Below are 15,066 nucleotides of genomic sequence, written 5' to 3' on the forward strand. Positions count from 1 at the left end.
AATGGATGAAATTTTATGACTGGATAGAAAAATAATATATATAGAAATCAAATGAGAATTATTAAAAATGGAGAATAAATGTTGGTAGATCCAGGTGACAAAACTAGATTTTGAGGAGGGAGCATTAGAATAACAACATGTACCTAGAATAAAGATTTATATGAAATGGATACAGAAAGGATATAAAAAATATCCTTTTAGAAGAGAAGATTTTAGAAGAGACACTAATAGTTTAAAGATGCATGGGAATATATTCTGTTAAATATAAAATGAATGAGGATTAGGATCACTTAGAGCAGAGGTCCCCAAACTTTTTACACAGGGGGCCAGTTCACTGTCCCTCGGACTGTTGGAGGGCCGGATGATTAAAAAAAACCTATGAACAAATCCCTATGCACACTGTTTTAAAGGAAAAAACAAAATGGGAACGTACTATTTAGAGGGGGGAGAAGATCTGAAATTCATATATGTTTATGTTTTGTTTTTAATTTTCTTTTGTTGACATCTGATTGGCTATACAAGGTTTTCTTGGCTTATGAAAAATGTATAAAGAAAGAAGGAAGCACTTTGGCATAATGGTTAATAAGTTATAAATATAATTGGTGTTGCAATTTTTGAAGGAACATTAAGGAGGGAATTTAATTAAAAGAAAATGAATGTAACTGGATTACAAAATTAGAAAAAAAAAACCTTTTGCAACTTTTTTGATGATTGATATTAGTTACTAACAAAATACCACATTTTATTCATGGAAAATTAGATGGTACACTGTGTTGTTTGAATGTATGTTGAGAGAAAAATTTAAAAATATTACCCCCCAAAAAAACAGTCCTTCCTTCCTCTGTCCCTCCATTTCATTCTTCCTTCCTTTCTTCCTTGTTCCCTCCATTTCTCCTTCTTTCCTTCCTTCCTTCCTTCCCTCCTTCATTCCTCTCCACTTCTCCTTCCCTCCCTCTCTTTCCCTTTTCTTTCTTTCTCTCTCTCTTTTCCCTGTGCTCTTGTCACTCACTGGTGGGCCGGATAAATGGCCTCAGTGGGCCACATGTGGCCTGCGGGCCGTAGTTTGGAGACCACTGACTTAGAGAATCGTTAAGAGGAAGAAAGAAGAAATAGGAAGGGGAGGGAGAAGAGAAGGAGAGGAGGGAAGGAGGAAGAGGGAGAGAAGGAGTAAAAAGTTAGAGGAAGGAGATTGAGACAAAGGGAGAGGAGTGTAAAGAAAAGGAGAAAAACAGCCTGGTAAAATAACAGCACAAAATAGGTGAAAAATAGGATATTATTTCATGATCGTCTAGATAAAAATGTATAACAATGAATATTATTGATATGTTTTAAGGTATATGTATTGACAGTGATCCCTCGATTTTTGCGATCTCGATCTTCGCGAAACGCTACACCACGGTTTTTCAGAAAATATTAATTAAAAAATACTCCACGGTTTTTTTTCTATACCGCGGTTTTTCCCACCTGATGACGTCACTCTCTTCCTTCCTTTCTCATCTTTCTTTCTCTCCCTCTTTCTCTATCTTGCTTCTTCCTCTCTCACACTCTCTTCCTCCCTCTCTCATCTCTTTCTTTCCTTCTCTCTCTTTCTCTATCTCTCCCCCTCTTGCTCTCGAGTGGCGGGCGGCGGGCGGGGCAGCAGCGAGGAGCCGAAGATTGGGGTTTCCCCTTTGCGTGGGCGGCAGGGAAGACCCAGGGAAGGTTTCTTCGGCCGCCCAGCAGCTGATCTGCTTGGCAGTGCGGCAGCAGCGAGGAGCCGAAGATCGGGGTTTCCCCTTTGCATGGGCGGCGGGGAAGACCCAGGGAAGGTTTCTTCGGCTGCCCAGCAGCTTATCTGCTCGGCAGCGCTGCTGCAGGAGGACCCGTGTCTGAAAGCCGGTGAGAGGGGTGGATCGGGCGAGCGGCGGGCGGCGGGCGGGGCGGTAGCGGCGAGGGCGCCGGACGTGTTGGGGGGCGGGGGCAGCCGACATTCAAAGCAATCTTTGTCGGCTTCCGCACTTTCATCGCTCCCCGGCTCCACCATCTGCGCATGCGCGGCCATGGAAAAAGGGCGCGCATGCACAGATGGTGTTTTTACTTCCGCACCACTATACTGCGGAAAATCGATTATCGCGAGAGGTCTTGGAATGTAACCCTCGCGATAATCGAGGGATCACTGTATGAGATTTGGACTGGTGGCTCCTAAGATCTCATCGTCACTGATTGTTTGTGATTATCATATTCAGTAGGGACTTCATTACTTCTCACTTGTATATTCAGAATGCAAAGCCTGTTAAAAAGCGGACTTGTCTTTCCTACCTATCAAGGCAATAAACCACCTACTCGAGTGTCCTGACTAACAATTACATTGTCATCTGCTCTGATTGCTGTACTGTGCATCATGCTTTCACTCTCTTCGGTTTCTATAACGCCTGATTGCTACATTGCTTTTACCCGCACTATGTGTCTCATGGTTCCCAATAGTACCAGTCTGCCAATGCATTTCAATACCTTTAAATGCTACCATAATGGCTTGATGTTAAATGCCTTTTTATAATTTTTATCTATCTTGTATCTTCCCTGAAATCCAAGGTTCTTGTCGGGGGATATTTTTGCACACACCTTCTTAATTAATCTTCCGAGATGGAAGATGAATGACTACAATCTGATCATCACTTTGTTTAGGACGGATCAGTTTCTTTTTAGCATGAATTGGGCACTTTCTAAAACTGAAGCGTCAAACTCTCATTGAGGGCCACATCAGGGTTGTGTTTAACCTCAGGGAAGGGGAAGTGGTATCTGTGGCCAGGGTGGGCATGGTGAGCTCAATGTCACTCTTCTCAGGGATGCTTGTGGTAGCCCAATTGCTCTGTCAGCAAAAATGGGGTCTATTTTCTACTGCGATGGCTTCCTGCAAACCTTTGCCAGTGAAAACAGAGTTTGGGAGGGCTGCACACAGCCCTCCCAAGTTCCATTTTTGCTGGCAGAGGCACCACAGGCCTTTGCTGTTTCCAGGGCAGCCTTGCGGGCCAGATCTAAGCATTCTGCAACCAGTTCTAGCCCCCGGGCCTTGAGTTTGATACCCCTGGTTTATAGAAACATAGAAACATAGAAGACTGACGGCAGAAATAGACCTCATGATCCATCTAGTCTGCCCTTATACTATTTTTTATATTTTATCTTAGGATGGATATATGTTTATTCCAGGCATGTTTAAATTCAGTTACTGTGGATTTAACAACCACGTCTGCTGGAAGTTTGTTCCAAGGATCTACTACTCTTTCAGTAAAATAATATTTTCTTATGTTGCTTTTGATATTTCCCCCAACTAACTTCAGATTGTGTCCCCTTGTTCTTGTGTTCACTTTCCTATTAAAAACACTTCCCTCCTGAACCTTGTTTAACCCTTTGACATATGTAAATGTTTCGATCATGTCCCCCCTTTTCCTTCTGTCTTCCAGACTATACTGATTGAGTTCATTAAGTCTTTCCTGATACGTTTTATGCTTAAGACCTTCCACCATTCTTGTAGCCCGTCTTTGGACCCATTCAATTTTGTCAATATCTTTTTGTAGCTGAGGTCTCCAGAACTGAACACAGTATTCCAAATGTGGTCTCACCAGCGCTCTATATAAGGGGATCACAATCTCCCTCTTCCTGCTTGATATACCTCTAGCTATGCAGCCAAGCATCCTACTTGCTTTTCCTACTTCCCGACCACACTGCTCACCCATTTTGAGACTGTCAGAAATCACTACCCCTAAATCCTTCTCTTCTGAAGTTTTTGCTAACACAGAACTACCAATGCAATACTCAGACTGAGGATTCCTTTTCCCCAAGTGCATTATGTTACATTTGGAAACATTAAACTGCAGTTTCCATTGCTTTGACCATTTATCTGGAATATTTATGGAATAGTTCTTCAGGGTGTTAGTTGATATACTGTAGAACAGGGGTGTGAAACTCACAGTTTGTGGGCTGAATGCGTCATGTGCTGATCATGCCCACACCCACTTTAGCAAAGGGGAAAAAGTCACGATATGTCACATGACAACCATGTGATGCCAGAGGTGGGTTACTCCCAGTTTGGACCAGATAGACTGAACCATTAATGGCCTGCTAGTGATGTGACAATGGCATCACGGATCTGGTTCCATCAGTGCTGGTTCATGGGTGCTGCCATCTTTTTTTTTTAGAATTTTGGGCAAATCTTTTCATCTTTGGATGACTTTTCCTCTTCTTCTACTTGAAAAAAAGCCCTCTCGTCTGCCTGCGGGATAATCCTGAGTTTTATTTCTTCACCCAAAGCACAGACAACCATATCCTTAGCTGTATTTTGAGCTCTATCGGGCTAGTGAGCATGCATAGAAATGCACAATGGGGCGCGCATTTAATATCATGACGTGAACTGGTGGCAAAGGTAATTGGAACCCATCTCTGTGATGCTGCAAGTTGGAAACCCCTGCTATAGAATATGTCATTGCAATGATGGAATACAGAAAATATAAGCAATAGCAATAGCATTTAGAGTTATATTTGTATTTGTATTTATTAGATTTGTATGCCGCCCCTCTCTGAAGACTCGGGGTGGCTAACAACAATAAAAAAGACAATGTAAACAAATCTAATATTAAAAATAATCTAAAAAACCCCAATTTAAAGAACCAATCATACATACAAGCATACCATGTATAAATTCTATAAGTCTAGGGGGAAGGGAAAATTTCAACAGAGGTGGGTTTTAAGGAGCTTGCGAAAGGCAAGGAGGGTGGGGGGGCAACTCTGATATCTGGGGGGAGCTGGTTCCAGAGGGTCGGGGCCGCCACAGAGAAGGCTCTTCTCCTGGGTCCCGCCAAACGACATTGTTTAGTCGACGGGACCCGGAGAAGGCCAACTCTGTGGGACCTAACCGGTCGCTGGGATTCGTGCGGCAGGAGGCGGTCCCGAAGATATTCTGGTCCGGTGCCATGAAGGGCTTTATAGGTCATGACCAACACTTTGAATTGTGACCGGAAATTGATCGGCAACCAATGCAGACTGCGGAGTGTTGGTATAACATGGGCATACCTTGGGAAGCCCATGATTGCCCTCACAGCTGCATTCTGCACGATCTGACGTTTCTGAACACTTTTCAAAGGTAGCCCCATGTAGAGAGCATTACAGTAGTCGAACCTCGAGGTGATGAGGGCATGAGTGACTGTGAGCAGTAAGTCCCGGTCCATATACTGCTTCATAGTGCTTTTACAGCCCTCTCTAAGCAGTTTACAGAATCAGCATATTGTCCCCAACAATCTGGGTCCTCATTTCACCTACCTTTGAAGGATAAAAGGCTGAGTCAACCTTGAGCCGGTGATGGGATTTGAACCACTGAACTACAGTTAGCAGTTAGCTGAAGTAGTTTGCAGTGCTGCACTCTAACCACTCTGCCAGCTTTATACTGCATATTTTTGAATGACAGACATCAATATTATCCGACGTAAGGTTGGTTTGTAAGAGAGGTTAGATATGTTTATGGAGGCTTGAGTTGTTAATGGCTACTAATCTTTTGGGTACATACAGAATCACAAGCAGCATAATTTAAATTCACAGTTATTGGGAAGGAACAGGGCAAGTGGGCTAATAGTTATCCCTTGTTCATTCTCACGACCCTATAAAATGTCTTAACTGGCCACTGTGTGACCCAGAATACTGAAATATGATGAGCCTTTGGAATTACATTGTCATATTATCTGGCCACTTAATTATAGAGCTGCACAGGAGAGAATGTGGGACAACTCATAACAATATGTCAGCCTCCCGTATGGTGAAAATCATTAGAAGCTGCCTTATGCTGTGTTAAGTCACCAGTGCATTTAATTAAGTAATATCTGCTTGACTCACCGAGTCCTTTGGATTTTAGGCAGAACAGAATTTTCTCTTTGTTTAGATATTCTAAACCAGTGTTTTTCAACCAGTGTGCCGTGGCACACTAGTGTGCCGTGAGACATGGTCAGATGTGCCGCGAAGCTCAGAGAGAGAAAGAAAGCAAGAGAGAGAAAGAGCGAGAGCGAGAAAGAGAACAAGAGAAAGAAAGCAAGAGAGAGAGAGAGAAAGAGAGAGAAAGAAAGCAAGAGAAAGAAAGCAAGAGAGAGAGAAAGAGAGAGAAAGAGAACAAGAGAGAGAGAGAAAGAGAACAAGAGAAAGAAAGCAAGAGCGAGAGAGAGAGAGCGAGAGAGAAAGAGAACAAGAGAAAGAAAGCAAGAGAGAGAGAGACATAGAGAGAGGTACGGAGGGGGAGAGAAAGAGAGCAAAAAAGAGGAAGGAAGAGAAAGAAAGAGGGATGGAGAGAGAAAGAAGGGAGAGAAAGAGGGGAGAGAGAAATAGAGCAAAAGGAAGAGAGAGAATTTTTTTGTCCAAACTTTTTTTTTAGCCCCCACCTTCCCCCCGCTCAATGTGCCCCAGGGTTTCGTAAATGTAAAAAATGTGCCGCTGCTCAAAAAAGGTTGAAAATCACTGCTCTAAACAAAAGATGCAGAAGAGTAGAAGGATTAATTTTTTTAGGATACAATATTGTTTCAGTAGCTGTGAGATATTGTTAAGTCCTAACATGTCATTTTACCCTTTTTGACACCTTTTTTTCACAGAGATGAGACCTACTCTCCAATGCACCTGAAAATAGGATGAGAAGTAAAAGGGTGGAAAATCATTAAGAAGAGATACAAGCTAGAATTAAGGAGGATTTGACAGTAAGAGCAATTAATAGCATTTTAGATTTAGACTTATAAGCCACTTCACAGTGCTTTACAGCCCTCTCTAAGTGGGTTGCAGAGAATAAGCATATTGCCCCCAACAATCCAGGCCCTCATTTTACCAACCTTGGAAGGATGGAAGGCTGAGTCAACCTTGAGCCTACTGAGATTCAATGTGCCAAATTGCTGGCAGCTGGTAATCAGCAGAAGTAGTGTGCAGTACTGCACATTAACCACTACACCACTGAGGCTTAATCAGTGGAATGGCTAAGTTGTGGAAGTTATGGGTGCTCTATCAGAGTTTTTAAGAAGAGACTGGAGAGTTTTTTGTGCAGAATGGCATATGATCTCTTGCCATGGGCAGAGAATTGGACTATTTATTTATTTATTTTATTTATTTTATTTATTTTATTTATTTTATTTATTTTATTTATTTTATTTATTTTATTTATTTTATTTATTTTATTTATTTTATTTATTTTATTTATTTTATTTATTTTATTTATTTTATTTTATTTATTTTATTTATTTTATTTATTTTATTTATTTTATTTATTTTATTTATTTTATTTATTTTATTTATTTTATTTATTTTATTTATTTTATTTATTTTATTTTTTTAGTCCAATACATAATACACATTGAAGAGAAAGATATGTAATAATATAAGTAAAGAAAAGAATAGAAGATAAGATATAAAAGTATAGGCGAACAAATTTGAAAGGAAGAAAAGATAAATGAGATAAGGAGAGACAATTGGACAGGGGACGGAAGGCACACTGGTGCCCTTACTGACCTCTAAGGAACCTGGAGAGGTCAATCGTGGATAGTCTAAGGGGAAAATGTTGGGGGTTAGGGGTTGACACTACTGAGTCAGGTAATGAGTTCCATGCTTTGACAACTCGGTTGCTGAAGTCATATTTTTTACAGTCAAGTTTGGAGCAGTTAATATTAAGTTTGAATCTGTTGTGTGCTCTTGTGTTGTTGCGACTGAAGCTGAAGTAGTCTTCCAAGATCTAGAAGTCTTCCAAGATCTACTTCCAAATTCCAACCCTATTATTCTATTATCTATATCTCACATATCTTCTCTTCTATCCCTCTAACTTTTCTTCTGTTCCCTCATTGATATATCCTATTCCTATATTTTTCCCTTCTATTTTGCCCTTGATATACTGTATTTTACTTTGAGTGTATCTTCTATAACCTTCATTTTATATTATTGTGTTTTTGGACAAAATAAATAAAATAAATAAATAAATAAATAAAATCTATGACCCTTCTGGATTGTTGGTCAGAACTTGATCAACTAAAGTTTAATACTGAATTGCTGCCAGATAAATGTAAATGGAATTCAGGAGGGACTGGATTTGGAGCAATGACTTTGTGCTGATGACGTGCTTAACTCTCCCTCCAGCAATGCTGTCCTTCTCCTATAGAATGATAATTCAACAGAAAAAGTATGGAATGCACTAGTACATATGGTTACAGACTCTTAGTAAAACAGTGCACCACCAGAATCCTAATAATAAAAATATAAATAAGTTATACGAAGTAAAATACAAGTAACCTAGTAATAAGTAAAAAAAATATAAATCATTCACGTCGCTATTAGAATTCCATTTTAATTATCTCCACACTCTTTTATAGACCTCTAATTTCCTAGGGATCTTTTGGTGAACTAGTCAAATTCAACTTCACTACACTGAAATAAGTCAAGGTAAATGTGGTATGTCCAATTCATTAGGCACTTCCATTCGGTTTGTCATGCAACTGTTCAATTCAATCCCATACAAAATCCAAATGATGCAATTTACTATACTGCTCAAAAAAATAAATAAAGGTGTTCTGTCGGGCTCTCTGATAGATTCCTCCCAAAAATTCACAGGTACAAATTTCAGACACACACACACGTTTGAAAATTCAAAACAATGTTCTTTATAATGAAAATTCACTTAAACTAAGCCCTCTTTTGGTATAGCAAAGAGCACTTGTCTCCAAACAAACTGGTAATTTGTACAAGTCCCTTATCAGTTCTGTGATACTTAGCTTGCAGCTGTGAAGCAATTCACAGTCCTTCTTCTTTCACAAAGTGAAACACACTTTGCCCTGGTTTAGTTTCAAAGCGGGGAAAAATCAGCACCCAAAAAGTCCAAGTAAGTAAAGCAGTCACGAAACACAACAATCAGATAATCCTCCACAATGGCCAAACCCACAGGCTGCTATTTATAGCAGCCTCACTAATTACCACAGCCCCACCCAACCACAGGTGGCCTCATTTTCTTTGATAATAATCTCTCAGTTGTTGTTGCCTATGCATCCCTCTCCTCATGCGTGGCTGTATAATTAACTCTTGTTCTGAATCCAAGGAGGAGCTAGATAATTGTTCTCCTTCTGAGCTGTCTGCCACACTCTCCTCCTCCCTGTCACTCATGTCTTCTTGGTCAGAGGAGCCTTCATCATCAGATTCCACCGGGGGCAAAACAGGCCTGCAGCATGTGGATGTCTCCCCCACATCCACAGTCCTTGGGGCAGGAGCTGGGCCAGAGCTAACCACAACAAAAGGGAACACTCAAATAACACATCCTAGATCTGAATGAATGAAATGTTCTCATTGAATATTTCATTTACACAACTATTCCATTTGCACAACAGCATCTGACATTGATTGTGAATCAGTGTGGCTTCCTAAGTGGACAGTTTGATTTCACAGAAGTTTGATTTACTTGAAGTTATATTCTGTTGTTTAAGTGTTCCCTTTATTTTTTTGAGCAGTGTATTTTTCTTCTGGAATATGTCCATTTTACCATTACAGTTATGATGAATAGTTTTCTAAAGTAAACCTTCTGGAACAGAAAACAATCTTTCCACTTTTGGAGTCAAATCTACTTTCATCTACTTTCAAATGAACTTATTCCAATGAAGCAGTATTTCCATTCTGAGAATGAAAAGAATCATTTAACTTATTAAATGATAGTCTTCATTTAATGACCTCCTTGTACACCATTCAGAGTTTCCGAGAGTGTGAAAATGTAATGTCATGACTAATCTCTTACAAATGAAGGCGAAAACAGTTTATGTGTCCTGGAGTGGGTTCTACTTACTTTCCCCATCAGTTTGCATTGTGACGGAAGTCCATATTTTGGCGCATGTGCATCACTTCCTGGATCGGGACTCACTACTCACAGTCACTCATGCCCTCATCACCTCGAGATTTGACTACTGTAATGCTCTCTACATGGGGCTACCTTTGAAAAGTGTTTGGAAACTTCAGATTGTGCAGAATGCAGCTGCCCATGTTACACCAACACTCCACAGTCTGCATTGGTTGCCGATAAATTTCCGGTCACAATTCAAAGTGTTGGTTTTGACCTATAAAGCCCTTCATGGCATCGGACCAGAATATCTCCGGGACCGCCTTCTGCCGCTTGAATCCCAGCGACCGATTAGGTCCCACAGAGTTGGCCTTCTCCGGGTCCTGTCGACTAAACAATGTCGTCTGGCGGGTCCCAGGGGAAGAGCCTTCTCTGTGGCGGCCCCGACCCTCTGGAACCAGCTCCCCCCTGAGATTAGAATTTCCCCCACCCACCTTGCCTTTCGTAAACTCCTTAAAACCCACCTCTGCCGTCAGGCATGGGGAAACTGAAATAACTTCCCCAGGCCTATATTGTTTATGTATGGTGTGTTGTGTGCATGTTTTTAAATTATGGGTTTTTAGTTTAAATTATTAGATTTGTATTACATATTGTTTTGCCACTATTGTTGTGAGCCGCCCCGAGTCTACAGAGAGGGGCGGCATACAAATTTAATTAATAATAATAATAATAATAATAATAATAATAATAATAATAATAATAAAATGACCCTATGCGCATGCACAGTACTTTTTTAAAAAACAAGATGGCGCTGCTTATGGTGCCACTGAGAGAATCAGCTCAGGGGTGTGGCAAGCCTGGGTCGCTGCCAGTTCTAGTATACAGGTTGCCATATTACTACTGGTTCTATAGGACTGGTCCAAACTGAGAGGAAGGAGGTTTGGACCCAGGATAATGTTGCAGGATCCAATCTGGGATCAGAGGTTTTATTTTCCAAGCTTTTGGATTCATGCTGGAGTCCATCCTCAGGGAACTTTTCTCCACCAACCTAGATTGGGTCCTGAACTGATCTTCTCATTTACAAACTTTACAGATCTGTAAAATGAAGGAAAACCGAAGTAAGATCACCTGCACAATCAGGGCTTCACATAGCAACTTCTTTGCTTAACAATGGCTAATGTCAATTGTGGTTGCTAAAAGATATCTACCTATACAGTGGTACCTCGTGATACAAACCCCTTGCCATATGAACAGTCTGAGATATGAACCCGGGGTTCGGAATTTTTTTGCCTCTTCTTCCGAACTTTTTCCGTCTTACGAACCCACCGCCTGAACGCCGAACCCGGAAGTTCGGCAAAGGTTCGCATTCGGGTGGCCACCGAGAAGCCCCGCCACCAGGCTGTTGCTTTTTGAAACAGCCGGGGGGCTTCTCAGGGTCCTCCCGAACCCGAACGCCAAACTCGAACTTTTGCCAAAAATCTGGGTTCAGTGTTCGGGAGAACGCCGAAAAGCCCCCCGGCTGTTTCAAAAAGCAACAGCCGGGCGGCGGGGCTTCTCGGCGGCCTCCCGAATGCCAAACCCGGAAGTTCGGCAAAAGTTCGGGTTTGGCATTTGGGTTTGGAAGGATGCTGAGAAGCCCCCCGGCTGTTTCAAAAAGCGACAGCCAGGTGGTGGGGTCTCGGTGGCCACCCGAACCCGAACTTTTGCCAAACTTCGGGGTTCAGCATTGGGAGAATGCTGAGAAGCGCCCAGCTGTTTCAAAAGGTGACAGCCTGGCAGCGGCGTTTTTTTGCATTTTTTTCTTGCATGCCTTAATTCATTTTACATTATTTCCTATGGGAAACAATGTTTCGTCTTACGAACTTTTCGCCTTAAGAACCTCTCCGGGAACCAATTAGGTTTGTAAGACGAGGTATTACTGTATTTTGTAAACATGTTTATTTAAAAAGGAGGGTTTTTTTTTTAAAAAAATCATTACATGACCCATGGTGGAACAGTGGTTAGAATGCAGTACTGCAGGCTATTTCTCCTGCCTGCTGCCTGCCTGCACTTAGGTAGTTCAAATCTCACCAGACTCAAGGTTGACTCAACCTTCCATCCTTCTGAAGTAAGTAAAATGAAGGCCCAAATTTTGCGAGGCAAAACAGTGACTCTGTAAACTGCTTATAGAGAGCTGTAAAGCACTATAAAATCTAAGAGCCACTGCTACTGCTATTAATTTTAATTTATTGTCCGCACAATTCCAGTGGACTCTAGATAGCATACAAAATGGAATAAAAACATTAAAAAAAATAGCTAAAAGCATTAAATCAATAAACAGCCCAGACTAAAACAATCTCTCTCTTTTTCTTTCATTCAGTTGTGTTCAATTCTCCGAGACTGCCTGTTTTCCTGAGGCATTTCCCCCCCAGAAATGGTTTATCATTGTCTCATTCCTGGGCTGAGAGAATATGACTGGCCCAACACGTCCAACTGGCTTTGTGCCTAAGGTAGGACCAAACTCACAGTCTTCTGGTTTTGAGCCTGTTGCCTTAACCCATACACGAAATTGGTGGTCTTAAAATAATCCAGCATACAGCAAAGTCAATCAAACAAGACAGGGCAATTTTGCTTACACCTATAATATGCTACGGAGCTTACTTTGAGATACATATGCAAGGGACAGCATCACAAATCATTAGATATCCTAGAAATGGTACTTTCATTAATTGAAAATACAGTGATACCCCATCTTACAAATGCCTCGTCATACAAACTTTTCGAGATACAAACCCGGGGTTTAAGATTTTTTTGACTCTTCTTACAAACTATTTTCACCTTACAAACCCACCGCTGCCGCTAGGATGCCCCGCCTCCGAACTTCCGTTGCCAGCAAAGCGCTCGTTTTTGCTGGGATTCCCCTGCAGCATCGCAAAAACACAGAAGTCCGGAGGTTGAGTTTCCCATGGAGGGGAGCCTCAGGGGAATCCCAGCAGCGCAAAAATGGAGCGGCCTCCCGAACGCCGAACCGGGAAGTTCGGCAAAAGTTCGGGTTCGGGAGGCTGCTGAGAAGCCCCGCCGCCCGGCTGTCACCTTTTGAAACAGCCGGGGGGCTTCTCAGCGTCCTCCTGAACCCGAATGCCAAACCCGAACTTCTGGGTTCGGTGTTCGGGAGACCGCCGAGAAGCCCCCCCCCCCAACTGTTTCAAAAGGTGACAGCCGGGCGGCGGCGTTTTTTTGCATTTTTTTTTTGTTACACAGATTAATTGATTTTACATTGTTTCCAATGGGAAACAATGTTTCGTCTTACAAACTTTTCGTCTTACGAACCTCCACCGGGAACCAATTAGGTTCGTAAGACGAGGCATTACTGTATATGTAATTCAGGGTGAACTGTTGGGTTGTTGCAATTCTCTGAACGTAGTTGTTTTCCTGCAGACATTTCATTACCAAGCTAGGTAACATTAGTGTATAAGCAAGTTCAGGTAATATCAAGATCCCCTAAATAATAATAATAATAATAATAATAATAATAATAATAATAACAACAACAACAACAACAACAACAACAACTAACTATACTTTCTCCTTGTGGAAAGTAAAAGGAAGAAGAAAAGTTCATTTAAATCACAAATGCATTTCTCCCCCTTGGCTGTTAATCCAAACTCATGATGGCTATAATAATTCTATTTAAGAAAATAAATAAACCTCTTCAAGCTGACGTTTTTCTGTTTTTAAGAGGAAAAGAACAGGAAAGTAATTTTCTCCCATCATTCCACCATTTTAACTGTTAAACTTTAAAGTGAAATGTTCTCTTGCCTGGTGGATTTGAAAAAAAAACACATTGACTGACCTGTATCTATTGAGAATTTGACCTTAAGGGCATTTTTAAAATACCGCCGGTTTAATAGTTCAACTGAACCACAATCATTCTCTTCCATTGCTTTGCTGTAGGGAAAAAAATCTGGCAAGGCAAGTTGAAATCTTTTGAGAAATAAAACTCCAAACAAAACAAAGCAAAGTCAATCACAGTTTTTATGAAACGCTGCTCAGATATAGTTTAGCTTTTTTGGACCTAGGCAACCTACAGCTAAACTGAAACGATGTCAAAATGACCTGCAATGCCAGGATACAACAATGGTGGGTTGCTACTGGTTATTTATTTTATTTTTATTTTATTTATTTATTTACTTATTTTGTCCAATACATAATACACATTGAAGAGAATAGATATGTAATAATATAAATAAAGAAAAGAATAGAAGAAAAGAAATAAAATTATAGGTGAACATATTTGAAAGGAAGAAAAGATAAATGAGATAAGGAGAGACAATTGGACAGGGGACGGAAGGCACACTGGTGCACTTATGCACGCCCCTTACTGACCTCTAAGGAACCTGGAGAGGTCAATCATGGATAGTCTAAGGGAAAAATGTTGGGGGTCAGGGGTTGACATTACTGAGTCAGGTAATGAGTTCCATGCTTCGACAACTTGGTTGCTGAAGTCATATTTTTTACAGTCAAGTTTGGAGCGGTTAATATTAAGTTTGAATCTTGCGTGCTCTTGTGTTGTTGCGATTGAAGCTGAAGTAGTCTCCCCAGTTTTCCCCAGTTTGGGTGAATTGGTAGCAGCACTGGTGGGAGGTACCTCCCACATGTCCAGATGTCATCACAATCGATCTGCGCATATGTATATGCACATAAGCGCCATGCGTGCACATTCACAGTTCCGAATCGGTAGTGAAGGTAAATGAAACCCACTACTGGGATACAAACTACAGCCATACATACGTACATCTTAATTTGTGATGCAAGTGTGTACATTATATTTTTGTTACTTGACATTATAATACACTTTTCCTTTCTTTTTCTCCTTACCTTACCAATTTCAAAACAGGCATAATTTTATTAGTGACCAGTGATGGGCTGCTGCTCCCATTGGGGGGACGGGGACGATGCAATGGGGATAGTAAGTTTATGCACTATTTATTGAATACTTAATAGTTTTTTTTAATTGTCTTTCCTTCTCTAGTACCTTAGTATGATCCTTAATTACTTTTAAAATAGGGAATAATTAAATAGTATGTTTTTACCCATAAACGCTTTGATCATTTTAATCATTATCTAGAACTGAACCTTTATAGCAATTAAAGAAAATTGAGCTACTTGCCGAATCTGTTATCATATTGAACCTTGTGACTTCAGTACAACACCTTAAAATGTTACTGTGCTCCTCAACAAATAATGCTGTCTATCATTTGTCCTTTTTGTGGTTATTCAAATAATGT

The sequence above is a fragment of the Erythrolamprus reginae genome, chromosome 3 (assembly GCF_031021105.1).
Source record: "Erythrolamprus reginae isolate rEryReg1 chromosome 3, rEryReg1.hap1, whole genome shotgun sequence".
NCBI lineage: Eukaryota > Metazoa > Chordata > Lepidosauria > Squamata > Dipsadidae > Erythrolamprus > Erythrolamprus reginae.